The sequence below is a fragment of the Carcharhinus amblyrhynchos genome, chromosome 8 (assembly GCF_965287045.1).
Source record: "Carcharhinus amblyrhynchos chromosome 8, sCarAmb.v2.hapA, whole genome shotgun sequence".
Taxonomy (NCBI): Eukaryota; Metazoa; Chordata; class Chondrichthyes; order Carcharhiniformes; family Carcharhinidae; genus Carcharhinus; species Carcharhinus amblyrhynchos.
In genome coordinates, this window is record NC_137331.1 from 68,198,125 (window position 1) to 68,211,803 (window position 13,679).

Genomic DNA, 13,679 nt, shown 5'->3' on the forward strand with positions numbered 1-13,679 from the left:
CTTACCAATGTTATACTCCATCTGCCAGATCCTTGCCCTCTCACTTAGCCTATCCAAATCTCTCTGCAGACTTTCTGTGTCCTCCACGCAATTTGCTTTTCCACTCAACTTTGTGTCATCGCAAACTTTGTTGCCCTACACTCGGTCCCCTCCTCTAGATCATCTATGTATATGATAAACAGTTGAGGCCCTAGCGCCGATCCCTGCGGCGTGCCACTAGTCACTGGTTGTCAACCGGAAAAACACCCATTTATTCCGCTCTTCTGCTTTCTGTTAGATAGTCAATCCTCAATGCATGCTAACACTTTACCCCGAACTCCGTGTACCTTTATCTTATGCAGCAACCTTTTGTGAGGCACCTTATCGAATGCCTTCTGGAAATTCTAAACAAACAAGACATTAAACATTAAGTAACTGACATTCTAAACAAAAATCTAAATACACCGCATCCATTAGTTCCCCTCTGTCAACCGCACTCGTTAAATCCTCATAAAATTCCAGTAAATTAATCAAACATGACATTCCAGGTATGACAGACGGGACTGCTGCCAGGACAAGATGGATGGGCAATTGCCCTTGCAGTCTAAATGAGATTGTTTATCTTCTTCCAGTATTGACTGTCATGGCCAGTGCATCACAGGCCACATTCAAGTCCATGCTCCTAGGTTGTCTGCCCTCTTGGGGACACAGGATGGTTTGCCTGTCCTCCATGGCATCCAGCAGTTGTCCTGGGTCTTCCTCGGTGAAGCGTGGCGTTGGTCTTTGTGCTGTCATCCTGCTGGCGTGGGAGCTGTGAGTGCAGCGGGATTGTTTAAATGTAGCTCCCCTGGTTAACGGCTCACAGCTGCGGCCAGTTTGGGCAAGTCATGCACCTGGAGGCTTCATAACAGCGTGGTTCACATGGAGGCTTGTTCAGTGTGCTAAGTGTGGGAGGATTGCAGTGCAGAGTGGGCCGAAAAGACCGCAGCAGATCACTCCTGTTTACTTGCCGTTATGAACCTTGGATTTTGGGAAAATTCCACCCCAATTTCAAATTTTCTTCAAGTTCAAAACCTCTAAAGAGAGGATCATAGCTATGAGCCAAAATTTGCATTTTGAAGTCGGATACCTTAAGATCTCCCACACAATGAAGAATGGACTATCTCTCTTTTACATTGATTTAATATAATCTCTAGAAATTGTTATATATGTTTTTCATTAATGACAAAATGAACTGTACCTCCTTTTATAATGTGTATTTGGTTGGATATCAGTCTTTGAAACCTTTCTTTATACCAGCCATTATATTAAGTTTGAATTTAGCTTTCAATTAATTTAGTAAATTTATAATACATCAGTTACAGGTTTCTACTGTAATTGTTTCCATGAGATTACCTCATTTAATCAGTATTTCAGTGCTGGCAAGATATGTATTCAGCTGTGTGGAAATCAGAATGTAAGGTTCATTATCAAAAATAGAAAAGCATTGATACAATTTGAATTGCAGCTAGTAAGCCAAGTCAGACTGGAATTTTAAAACTCAGACATTGTTAACATTAAGTAATGAACAAATAAGGAAATCTTATGGAAACATTGACAGCTATGATATAAAAGTTAGGAGAACCCGAGATATATAGTCAATACATTTCAATCATAACATGGACTAATATGAAGCAGACTATCTAACTTGTTTTAGGCTGTATGAGCAGAGGCTATACTTTATAGAAAACAATGGTTAGAATTTTACCATCCCACCTGCAGCGGACAAGGGATGGACCATTTAAAGGTCTGTTGATCTCGAGTGGGATTTTATGGTTTCAGGACAAGTGAGGCCGTAAAATCCCACCCAATGTCTGTGATTTTCTGACCTCACCCATGGCTGGGATTCTCCAGTTCTGTTGCTATAAATGGAGATTTGGCTGAGTGCCAAGTTCTCCGTTCTTGCTGGTAGCAGAGAATCCCGGCCAATATTTTTTGGAGTGATGATAAATTTTCTTAGGGTTTCTCCCAATGCCCCATCTGTTTAAAGAAGGACTTCACTCAAAAAAAACATCAGACACTGGAAATCTACAAGCAAAGCAATATTAGAACTCTAGCAAGTCATCCAGTATCATAATTACATAATCAAATCATACCTTCATGCTTATGCCAAGTGTAATAACTCGAAGCAACTTGATTTTGCAAAGATTAACTCAGAGTTTATTAACAATGAGAATTATATGTATGAAGGATTCAACAGCATGACGAGTAAGATCCACTCCTAACAACACCCCAACTGCAGGTGAAGCCCTCCAGCCCTGGGACTGTGCTCCTTCACTCCTATAGGCTTAGGTTCATATGCTCGTACTCTACTGGTTTCAGTCCAATTATGTTGCCCACAAAGGATAGCATGTCAAAGGGGCCACATTCCTTCCCTCCTAACTTCTTGGATGACCTATGATAAACCAAAAAGAAAAACAGTTAATACGTAGGTAAAGAAACAACAATCTTACAAAAGGGACATTTGGGGAAAACAGTTCATATCATCAGCCAGTCCAGAGACGTCTGGACCCTTATGGATTGCTGCAGCGCCATTAGACGTTCATCAGCAGCCAACAACACAGGATTCAATGATGAGTTGGATGCTTCAGCTATCTTTGGAGCTAAGTCCTTACCAGCTTCTTCTATCTCAACGACCAAAGCCAAAGGCAGTCTTGGTCCCATCAGGGACAAGGAACTGTCTTATTCAGAGGCTGTTACATATGAACTTGAAGCGGGGCACACTTGCTCATCCCCTGGAGTTGGCTCTGCTCTCTTGCATAAGTGGTTCACATGCTTCTTTACTCAATGATTCAGTGAGTACACCACATAAGAGACTGGCCCTGTCTTCTTCACAACTCTGTCTGGTACCCAGGTAGGTCTGCCACCAAGATTCTGTGCCAACCTGAGGTCATCTATTTCAAATGATCTGTCACCTTTTTGTGAGTTATGATGCTCTTTCAGGGACGCTTGCCTAGCCTCCACCATTCCTAATGAATTTGGGAATGCCAAGTCCAAACTGTTACACAGGCTCTAACTCATCAGCAACTCTAGGACAACAAAAAACTTGCCAAACACAATAGTCCTTCAGTCTATGTCTTTAATGAAGTCTTGAATATCTGCATAGCATGCTCCACCAACCCATTTGAGGCAGCAAGATGAGGGGCTGCCCTAGCGTGGTGAATGCTTTTGCACTTAAAGAAAAGTCTGAAATTCATCTGCTGTGAATGATGTTCTGTTGTCTGATACCAACACTTTAGGGAGAGTGTGAATTCTCAGTAGTGTCTGTGACTGTGATGGATCTCACGAGCTGATTGTCCAGCTACTTGGAATGGGCATCTACTACAATCAGGAACATATGCCCCAAAAAAGTCCAGTTAAAGCTACATGAAGCTGTGACTAATGACAGCTTGGCCATCCCCAAGGGTGCATGATTGCTGATGAAGGTAATGTTTGCTGAATCTGACAACTCTCACACTGCCCAATTATTTCTTCAATATCTTTATCAATGCCAGGCAACTTCTGGCCAATGTTTTCATTCTGCTGTGGCCAGGGTGGCATCATGTAATTCATGGAGATGGGCTGTCACCCCAAGGGCAAAACAACAACCGCTCCCCCCCCCCCCCTCAACAACACCCCCCCATCCCAACCCCAAAAATAGTAGTCCATCTTTGCAGGTTATCTCATCCCTAGTACAGCTTCATTTACTCTGCCTTGTTGAAGTGCCATTCTGTCAGTACTATTTTCTAGATCTTTGTTAAAACTGGGTCCCTATCTGCCTATGATTTAATGTAGACTGTTGAAACAGGCAGGGTGTCCAAAAAATGCAGAGACAATACTATCTCCTGCAGAACAGATATGGTTTGTAGTAGGGGAAGGCTACTCAATGCATCTGCATTTGAAATCTGCCTTTCCCTGCCTACGCTGGAAAGGATAGCTGTACTCTGCCAGCAACAAAGCCCATCTCTGTATCCTAGAGAGGCAATAGGTGGCACTGGCTTATCCTCTCCGAAGAGCCCTAACAACAGTTTACGATTTGATACAACAGTGAAATGCTGACCAATTGGTGAAATGTTTTCACCACATGGATAATTGCTAAACTTTCTTTGTTGACTGGTTCATACCTTTTCTCAGCGTCTGATAAAATCCTTGAAGCAGATACAATTGGCCTCTCTGCCCAATCAGGCATGCTATGTGATAGGACCATTCCAACTCCCTGTAGCATGGTATCACATGTAAATATTAATGGCTTGCTCGGATCAAAGTGCACAAACAATGACGATGACTGTAGAACTTGTTTATTTCTTGCAAAAGCTTCTTTTTGTATATCTCCTCGATCTAAAAGGGCCAGAATTGTTGATATGTTTGGTAGAAATCTTCCATAATAATTGACTGTTCCTAGGAAAGACTTCAGTTCTTCACATTCCTTGACTCTGGCACTTCTTTAATTGCTTTCGCCTTATCTTCAAGAGGAAGCAACCTGTAATAAGGACATTGTCCAAGTATTCCATCACCTTGGGAATTCGTTGTAACAGGCTTTCCACAGTGTGTGGAGGAATGGCACAGGCTGACGAGACATCGAATGGCAGTCTGGTGTACTGATATAACTCTTTGTGCGTATTTATTGTGACTAACTGTCTGGCATCCTCCTCCAATTCCAGTTGCTGATAAGCATGACTTAGATCTAGTTTAGTGTACTTGAGAGCCCCTGCTAACTTAGCATAGAGGTTCTGTATTCTGGGCCCCTTTGTTCACTGTGAGTTTATAGTCTGCACAGTCTCTCCCAGTACAGTCCACTTTCAGGGTAGGGATGTTGGCGTGGCCCATTCTGAAAATTGTACAAGCTTGATGATGCCCAGGTCTTCTAGTCTTTCCAGTTCAACCTTCACTTTCTGATGCAATGCATATGGTATGGGGCAAGCTTGGAAAAAACTAGAGTTCGAGTAAATTTTTACCCCTTTTATTCGACCAAGTTCCCTTTGAATATTTCTTGGTATGCACACAGGAGTTGCTGAAATCCTGTATCCTGAACCTTAAAGATCTCTAGTCAGTCCAGTTTTATTTGTTTAACCAGTCCTATCCCATGAGACTGGGCCTCTGACCTTCAATCATCATATCAGGCAGCTGAGCAGGCTGGTATTAGCATGATACCAGTACAGATGTTGTCCCTAACATTCTTAAGGTTTCTGCAGTATATTGTAAGACCATAAGATATTGGAGCAGAATTATTGACCATTTGGCCCATCGTGTCTGCTCCACCATTTGATTATGGCTGATATATTTCTTAACCCGATTCTCCCGCCTTTTTCCCATAACCTATAAGACCGTAAGATATAGGAGCAAGGTTGCCAAGGTAGCCTCAGAATGACTGAGGTTTAAGGGCTGTAGTCCATTCTGGCAGTGCTTGCATGTCTTTTCCCTGATGATAGCTTTCAGATGACCCTTCTTTGTACAACTAAAGCAGACTAAATTTTTGCATCAGTGCATCTCTTGAGGGTCATCTCCCCCACACTTAAAAGATGTGTGAAACTCAGATGCTGACTGACTCTTTTTAACATCACTTGGGCTGTTTCTAGCGGCAGCTGATTCCCGCCACAACTGGTTCACCTCATCCTGTATTCCCTGTAGCTCACATATGCCTTGCTCAGCACGCTCAGTTGCTTGGGGCATCTCGATTGCTTTCTCCGGTGGGATGTTTACTTCAGCCACAGTTTCTTTTGGGTGTTGGAGATTTTTAATCCCGCATACCAAACAGTCCCTCAACATTTTTCCCAGTGCAAGTCCGAACTCGCAGTTCTCTGTCAGCTATTAAAGTCTAGCCATGAAGTGGGAGACCGCCTCTCCTGGCTCGGTATGTGCTGAATGAAATTTGTTACTTTCCATAATTACAAAAGGCCAGCTGTTGTAGTATTACTTAACTGAAGTAACTAGCTGATCAAAAGTTTTTGTTTTTGGAGCTTCCGGTGATATTAAGCCCCTCACCAAGTTGAGAGTCTGTGGGCTGCAGACTGTGAGAATTATTTTTTTGTTTTTTTTCTCAGCTGCTATTTCGTTCCTGACAAACACAGCAGCCTATCAATACACTGCCCTCAACATGCAATCTCTGGGTCAGATGGTTCTATCTTCCCAAACAATTGCATCTTAAGATGGAGTCTTTATCTTCTTTTGTGCTTTAACTTCAAGTGATGACTCTCCTTCCCCTCCAACTTTGTACTCTGTTTTTGACAATTGATCCAATTTTTGCTTGTCACCAGTGTAAATACCTCGAGGCGACTCGATGTGGCCAGGTTTTATTAACAATGAGAACTATTTGCATGAAAGGTTTAACAGCATAACTAATACAGGCCCACTCCTAACAACTCCCTGACTCCAAGCCCTCCAGCTCCAGTACACTGTGGTCCCTCCCTCCTGATTGGCTCAGGAGTTTGCATCTTTTACTCCAATGGCTCCAGCCCACTCATGTAGCCTGTGAAAAATCACCCTGAAAGAGGCCATGCCTCCATTCCAGGTAAAACACCCTGCGCACCTTAAAGCAATGCTTCTCCTTTCTGTTCACTTTCTCAAAAATCATTGCCAGTAAAGAAAAGTTCAAGTACACATTATGGATTAAGGAACTCCCTGGCATTATCCTAGTACAATTCTTCCAAGTATGTCTTCTCTGGCATCTTGTCATTATATGATCTTGGATACATGATGAATCATCCGCATTCTGGACACTTCCAGTTTATCATTAATTTTCTTACATTGGAAGAGTATCACATTCTCTTCTAGTTAAGTAATCTTGGCCAGGATTTTGTCAACAACACCAGTCTCAGTGCTATAGCCAGAACTGCACACCACTTTCACTTTTTCTCTCTGTGTCGTCTTCCACACAACTAAAATTGAAATTCTGTGTGCCGGCTGCGTGCATGAGAATCGTGTGAGACTTAATGGCAGGGGATGTTTTTCATTGGCAAAACCCCCCATTGGCTGACAATAGTGTATCTACATGCAACCTTTTAAAGAGCCTCCTTTTCAACCAGGAACACTGAACACCACAAGTCCATTGCTTGAGAGCAACATATTCTTAGGCAGATGAGTGAATACTGAAGAAGGCCAACCTTATGGTTCATAAGAACATAAGAAATAGGAGCAGGAGTAGGCCATCTAGCCCTTCGAGCCTGCCCCGCCATTCAATAAGATCATGGCTAATCTGTCGTGGCTCAGTTCCACTTTCCCGCCCTCTCCCCATAACCCTTAATCTCCTCTCTTATCAAGAACCCATCAACCCGCTTCTTAAAAATATTTAGCGAGGCAGCCTCCACCACTTCAACGGGCAGAGAATTCCAGAGATTCACCACCCTTTGAGTGAAGAAGTTCCTCCTCAACTCCGTTTTAAACCGCCTCCCCTTTATCTTGAGGCTGTGCCCCCTAGTCCTACTGTCTTTTTTGAGCGGGAAGAGTCTCTCCACCTCTATCCTATCCATCCCATTCATCATCTTATACGTCTCAATGAGATCTCCCCTCATTCTTCTAAACTCTAACGAGTACAAGCCTAGTTTATTCAGCCTCTCCTCATAGCTCAATCCCCTCAACTCCGGTATCAGCCTAGTAAACCTCCTCTGCACTCCCTCCAGGGCCAAAATATCCTTGCGCAGGTGCGGCGCCCAAAACTGCACACAGTACTCCAGCTGCGGCCTCACCAATGCCCTATACAGCTGCAGCAAGACCTCCCTACTTTTATATTCAATCCCCCTCGCTATGAAGGCCAGCATCCCATTCGCCTTCCTGACCACCTGCTGCACCTGCAGGCTGGGTTTTTGCGACTCATGCACAAGGACCCCGAGGTCCCTCTGCACCGTCAGTGATGCCTCCATGCATGTTCTTCTCCAGGCTGTCAGATTGGAAGTTGTTTTTCCTGAAGATGGCATAAGAAGGCCCTCCCATAAGAACAAAACAGTCAGGACAGAGGCAGCAGAGAAAGTGATCAACTGTGGGGGCCATCCATTGAACCTGTGCAGTTAAGAGGCTAATGACTTGCTCCCATCCATAAGGGTAAGTGCCAGTATCGTATCCTCAACCAGAGTCTTTTGTATGATCATCAATAATGGATATTATTGATGATCATCAAATGGGTAGCTATGCCAGAAGTATGAATGTGTGATCAGCCTTAGTGTCACATGGCAATGAGACCAAAGCATGTGAAAGTTTGCCTTTTGCGTGAGCTTTGATCCAACATGCAAATAACAGACCTGTAGGTGTGTTGGGGACACATGCAGATGGAGAGGTTAGGTGTCATTTGACATGTCACTAACTCTGCACTTCATCAAACAAGACGAGCAGGCCCACAATGCCATGGAGAGGAGACACAGTGGAGGGGGGATTCCAGAGCTATGGCTCCTCAAGCATCCATGGTCGAGGCAATGGAGATTGTTAGTGAGGAGAGAGACTAACTGGTGTAGATAGCAAGGTTGGACTGCCCAGCAGTAAGGAGGATAAGGCAATTATTCTGCTGGCAGCAAATTGGCCCACAGATGGTGATGATGAAATGTGTAGGGCTCAAACTACAGTGATTCCAAATGTGATTTTTTTTTTGTTCACCACTACACGTCACCACCATCAAAGGACCAGGCCATAGTCAAGAGGGGAACCGGAAGAATCCAGCACTGAGGTTGAAGGAGCCAGTACCTCTGTGGATGTACTGACATCTACCTCATCATCAACTTCCATCAACGCACATATACTCACACAGTCCACTGAGGGTTCGAGTGTAGGTTTAGAAACACAATCTGGTAAACACAGCACAAACATGTCGCAACAGCTGAGGGGAGATTTGACAGCTAGGTCCCAGATGACCAGAGGACTGCTGGAGGTCACACCCCTGCTGAGTCCTACACTGATGGCAGGCCTCTGGTCACAGCCACAAGAAACCAGCTGAACTTGCAGCAGAGGCTAGGGAAAAATATGGCATAGTCACCAGAGACTACACACAATATGAAAAAGCCCATGCAAGCCATGAGCTCTACCATGTCTCAAGTAATTGACCACGTGGTTTCAAATGTGGAGAGGTTGACAAGCACCAAAGAGAACCAGATGTATATGCCTCTGACTTGCATTTCATCAGTCTAGCAATGCACTCAATGTAGAAGTGGCTCGGTGAAAGGGATTGAGGATTTCTGTCCAGGAATTCCATCCTTCCAATAAATGGGAAGATGCCATTAATCACCTACATGGAGAGGAAGCGTATGTCAGCTGCTTAGGGCCTTCCTCTCATGACATCCAATGGCTATCAATGTAGTCTCATCCCCTCCACTATAGCTTCAGCAGCCAAAGCTGAGGGGAATGCCCTTGCAAAAATGAAGGTGATCCCAATAGGATGAAGCCCTCAAGGCCCCATGCCTCCAGAGTAGGTCCACTACCATAATCCAGGGCTATGGGGCATGATACAAAGTAAACTCTTTCTACCTCAGCTGCTGCAGCCAGGGTTGCACCTAGAAATGGCAGCAGAAAAGGAAAATTGTAGCAGTTTGAGCACTTAAGTGGTACACGTGATGTTTTTCCATGTCTACTTCACTTGTTAAAGTATGCACAATGTAATTTGTTTTCTGTAATTGTTTGTAATCAAGGTGATGGCTAGTGAGGAGAGGACCTTATTCCTAATAAGATGTGATGCATTTTCAAGCATTCTTCATTGAATGTTCACTTCTGTGGATTGTGTGGAACATGTCAAGTGCAGTTACATGCAAAGCACTTGAATGATGGTGCTGCATCAGAATGCAGGAGGTATGTGAATGTCCACACACCCCTAAGATGTTCTTGATGCCAATGCTAGCGAGTGTGTGTGAGACAAATATCCACTCCCCATTCTATTCTAAATGGTTAGAGTTAACCCTGCAAGGAAGGATTGCAGAAAGATGATGGAAGTCATGCAGCGGAGTGATGGTTATGTAGAAGCATCATTATTTTGCTAACCTTGTTTAGGTTAGGTAAGATTGTCCATGGTTCTCATTCATTTAATTAATTAAGCATCAAAGCAATTGATAAAGTGCAACATCAAAGGTTATTGTGAAAAGGAAAAGCTCATGGTGTAGGGGTAACATTTTGACATGAATTATAGAATGGCTGGCTAACAAGAGAAAGAGTAGGCTTAAATAAGTCCTTTCCTGGCTGGCTGGACGTGAAGAGATGAATGTCACAGGGATGTCAGTGGCAGAACCTGAACATTTTGAAATTTATATCAATGACTCAGATGAAGGGACTGAAGGAATGGTTGTTAAATTTGCTGACAACACAAAGATACCTGGGAAATTAAATTGTGAAGGAGACATAAGGAGGTTACAAAGGGATATATTGAGTTAAATGAATGAGAAAAGATCTGGCAAATGGACTTTAATGTGGGAAATATGCTTCCTGCTATTTTGGCTGGAAGGAGAAAAAGGCAGTATCTAAATGATGAGAAATTGCAGAGCTCTGAGGTTCGGAGGCATTGGGGTGTTGTGGTGTATGAATCACAAAAAGCTAGTATGCAGGTACAGAAACTATTTAGGAAAGCGAATAGAATGTTATGGTTTATTATGAGAAGAATTGATTACAAAAGTAAGAAGTTTATGCTTCAGCTGTAAAGGGCACTGCTGAGGCCACAGTTAGAATATTGTGGAGTATTGTTAACGTCTTTAAGGAAGGATGTAAATGCATTGAAAGGAGTTCAGAGAAGGTTTGCTAGACTAATATCTGGAATGGGTGTGTTGTCTTCTAAGAAAATGATAGGTTAGGTATGCAACCATTGGAGTTTAGAATAATAAGAGGCAACTTGATCAAAACCTTTTAGATTCGGAGGGTCTTGATAGGGTTCTACTTGGATAGGATGTTTCCTCTTGTTGGAGAATCTAGAATAAGGGGTCAATGTTGAAAAATAAGGAGCGAATCATTTAAGACAGAAATGAGGAGAAATGTTTTCACTCAGAGGGCCACGAATCTCTGGAACTCTCTTCCTCAAAAGGTGGTGGAAGCTGAGTCTTTGAATGTTTTTAAAGCAGAACTAGATAGATTCTTGATTACCTAAGGCATGAAAGGTTATTGGGAATGGCAGGAATGTGGGGTTGAAGTTACAATCAGATCTGGCATAAATATACTGAATGGCGGGTGGAGCAGGCTTGAGGGGCTGAGTGGCCTACTCCTCCTACTTAATGTGTTCATATGTAACTAATTATTTGTGATTCCCTTTAATTGGACAATTGTACACAACATTAACTTCCCCCACCAAAAACAGCTCTCTCCCACTTCAATTGATTTTTTATTCAGAAAAGCCTTTATTTGAAAAGAGACACGAAGCAGAATTTTCCCTTCTAAGTCCTGCGGTGGGGGTGAGAATGTCTACTCCATCCACTGCAGAGACTGGCAGGAATTTGCTGTGAACTGCGCAATGCTGGCCTCATGATTTATCCAGGTGAGGTTTCCCAACACTTTGTGCGGTGGGTGGGGCAGCCTCACCAAGACATCTGGGCACCATATTTAAAAGGCACCCAGATATCACCTTCCCTTCTGATCTCCGAGAGCTGCCTCAGGACTTCTTGACAGTAAGTCCAACATTTGCCATTTTGGCCCTGACATGTTCTGGATCCATATGAAAACCTGCTGGTGGTGTGGATGTTTGGATGGGGGCTTCTATTCAAGCTTTCAGGAGAATGCAAAACAGTTTCACTCTGGCTTCTGGCAAGAATGGCAACTTGCCATGACTGGCAAGAGTGCATTTTATGGTGGCATAAAACCGATTTTTGCTTCTTACCACATTGGTTCCTCTCCCCACTCCCACCCTTAAAGCAGTCATGGGCAGTCTGGAAAATTTCACCCCTTAAAATTATGATGATGCATGTTGTATTCAAAATCTGATCCTGCACCTTCTACTCTTCCCCTGTAACTTTTAGGCTTAGTCCCATCATCCTTGACCCACCCAATATAAGCTTTCTTCCCCCTCTGTTTCTGGTGAAACATCCCTGTTACTCTGAACCCAATTGTCCTTTCCCTGCACATGCCATCTCTCTGTGCCTGTACTCCTGACTATTTCATTGCCCTCTCTGACCCTGAACTCGCCATCATTCTCCTCCATGCTTCAGTTTGCTCCCCTAGCCTACCTACACATGGGACCTTTCAGTACCCAACTCTGACTCTGGACCTTTCTCAATATTGACTATGCCTCCAGCTTCCCTTCATTGCCCAGAATCTCACGACCTCACTATTGGTAACACCAACCCTGCTCTTTAGGCCTTTCATCCATCTTTCAATCTGCGTTTGACCTACCCAGATCCATCCTATTACACATCAACCACACCCAACATTCTCACCCCTTCCCTCCACCACATCTCCCTGTATCTGAACAAGTCTTTCTATCCACCCTCCCCTCCCTCCACTGCTCCTTCAAACGCCTGAGCACCAACCTTTCAAAAACCACTGCCTTGTGCTATGGGCTTCAACATGGAAACCTGCTGACCTTCATCACTATTGCACACACCCGAGGGTAGGACATTATGGAAAACTCTTAAAGTTAAAACTGCTTATGATATGCAAATGTATTGGTATGCGGCCACAGGCCGCTATAGTTTTCAACACATCACAAATGCATAGCTGACTTTATCTCTACATCTTAATCTACCTTTGGGAAATCTAAACTTCACATCCCACCTAATTAATTCACCCAATATGTCATATCTCCTGCTTTTGTGGGCTTCATTAAATTCCCTTACATATTTCTTGAAACGCCTAGTTAAATTATTTATGTCATCTCCAGTTATCTGTTTTGGACATGTATTTCAGTGCTTTTCTTTTCTCAATTGCAGTACATTTTTTGTGATCCCTACAAACATGAAATTGATATTTTTATTGATAAAATCATTGAATCATATAGCTTAGAAGGTGACCATTTTGGCCCTTCATATCTGGCCTGGTTCTTAATCCCATTCCACACCTCTCATTCTAGACAATATCACTTTTCATAGACATATCTAATTGAGATGTGGAATATTCACTACTCAAAGCCTCTCGATCTCCCCAGGAGTATTTAAGAGTTGCATTAATGTCTTTCTTATTTTGATGCTTAACGTCTTCAATTGCCTGCTGGCTCTTGTCTTGTGTCTTCCCAATTCCATTGCCCAACTCTCTATGGGAAATGTCCTAGTAGCTGGTAGGTGTCAGGGATCTACTTTGATATGTTCCCCACTATTTTGTCCCCCCTTCCAATCCCATTGTGATTCCACCTGAGACTTAACTGAGGCCTAAGCAGTGATTCACTAAGGTTTAGCAAACCACATTTGCTGTTCTACTGTTATGACCGCTAGACTTTACAAGATGGCTATGTTTAAAACTTTTTTCCTCAATTCATATTACAGTGGAGTAGTTTTAGGAGTGAGTTCATACAAAATCTGCCTGAACACAGCCCATGTGACCTCATACTAAATCTGTCTGGTGACAAGCGCATGTGACCTAGTTACATTGGGATCGATCAAAATATATTGAAAGTAAGGTGTAAGTTTTAACACGTTGACACAATAGCTTATGCAGGAGAGTTGCCTTTTAGAAACATAGTATTGTCTGTCAGACTAGGAGATCTGAGGGGACTGGAAACGAATGCCACCATGTTTGGATGAGGAAAAGAATTGTTTTTGGCTTAACCACCAAGTAAAAAGCTGGTGAGCATTGCTGCTCAGCTT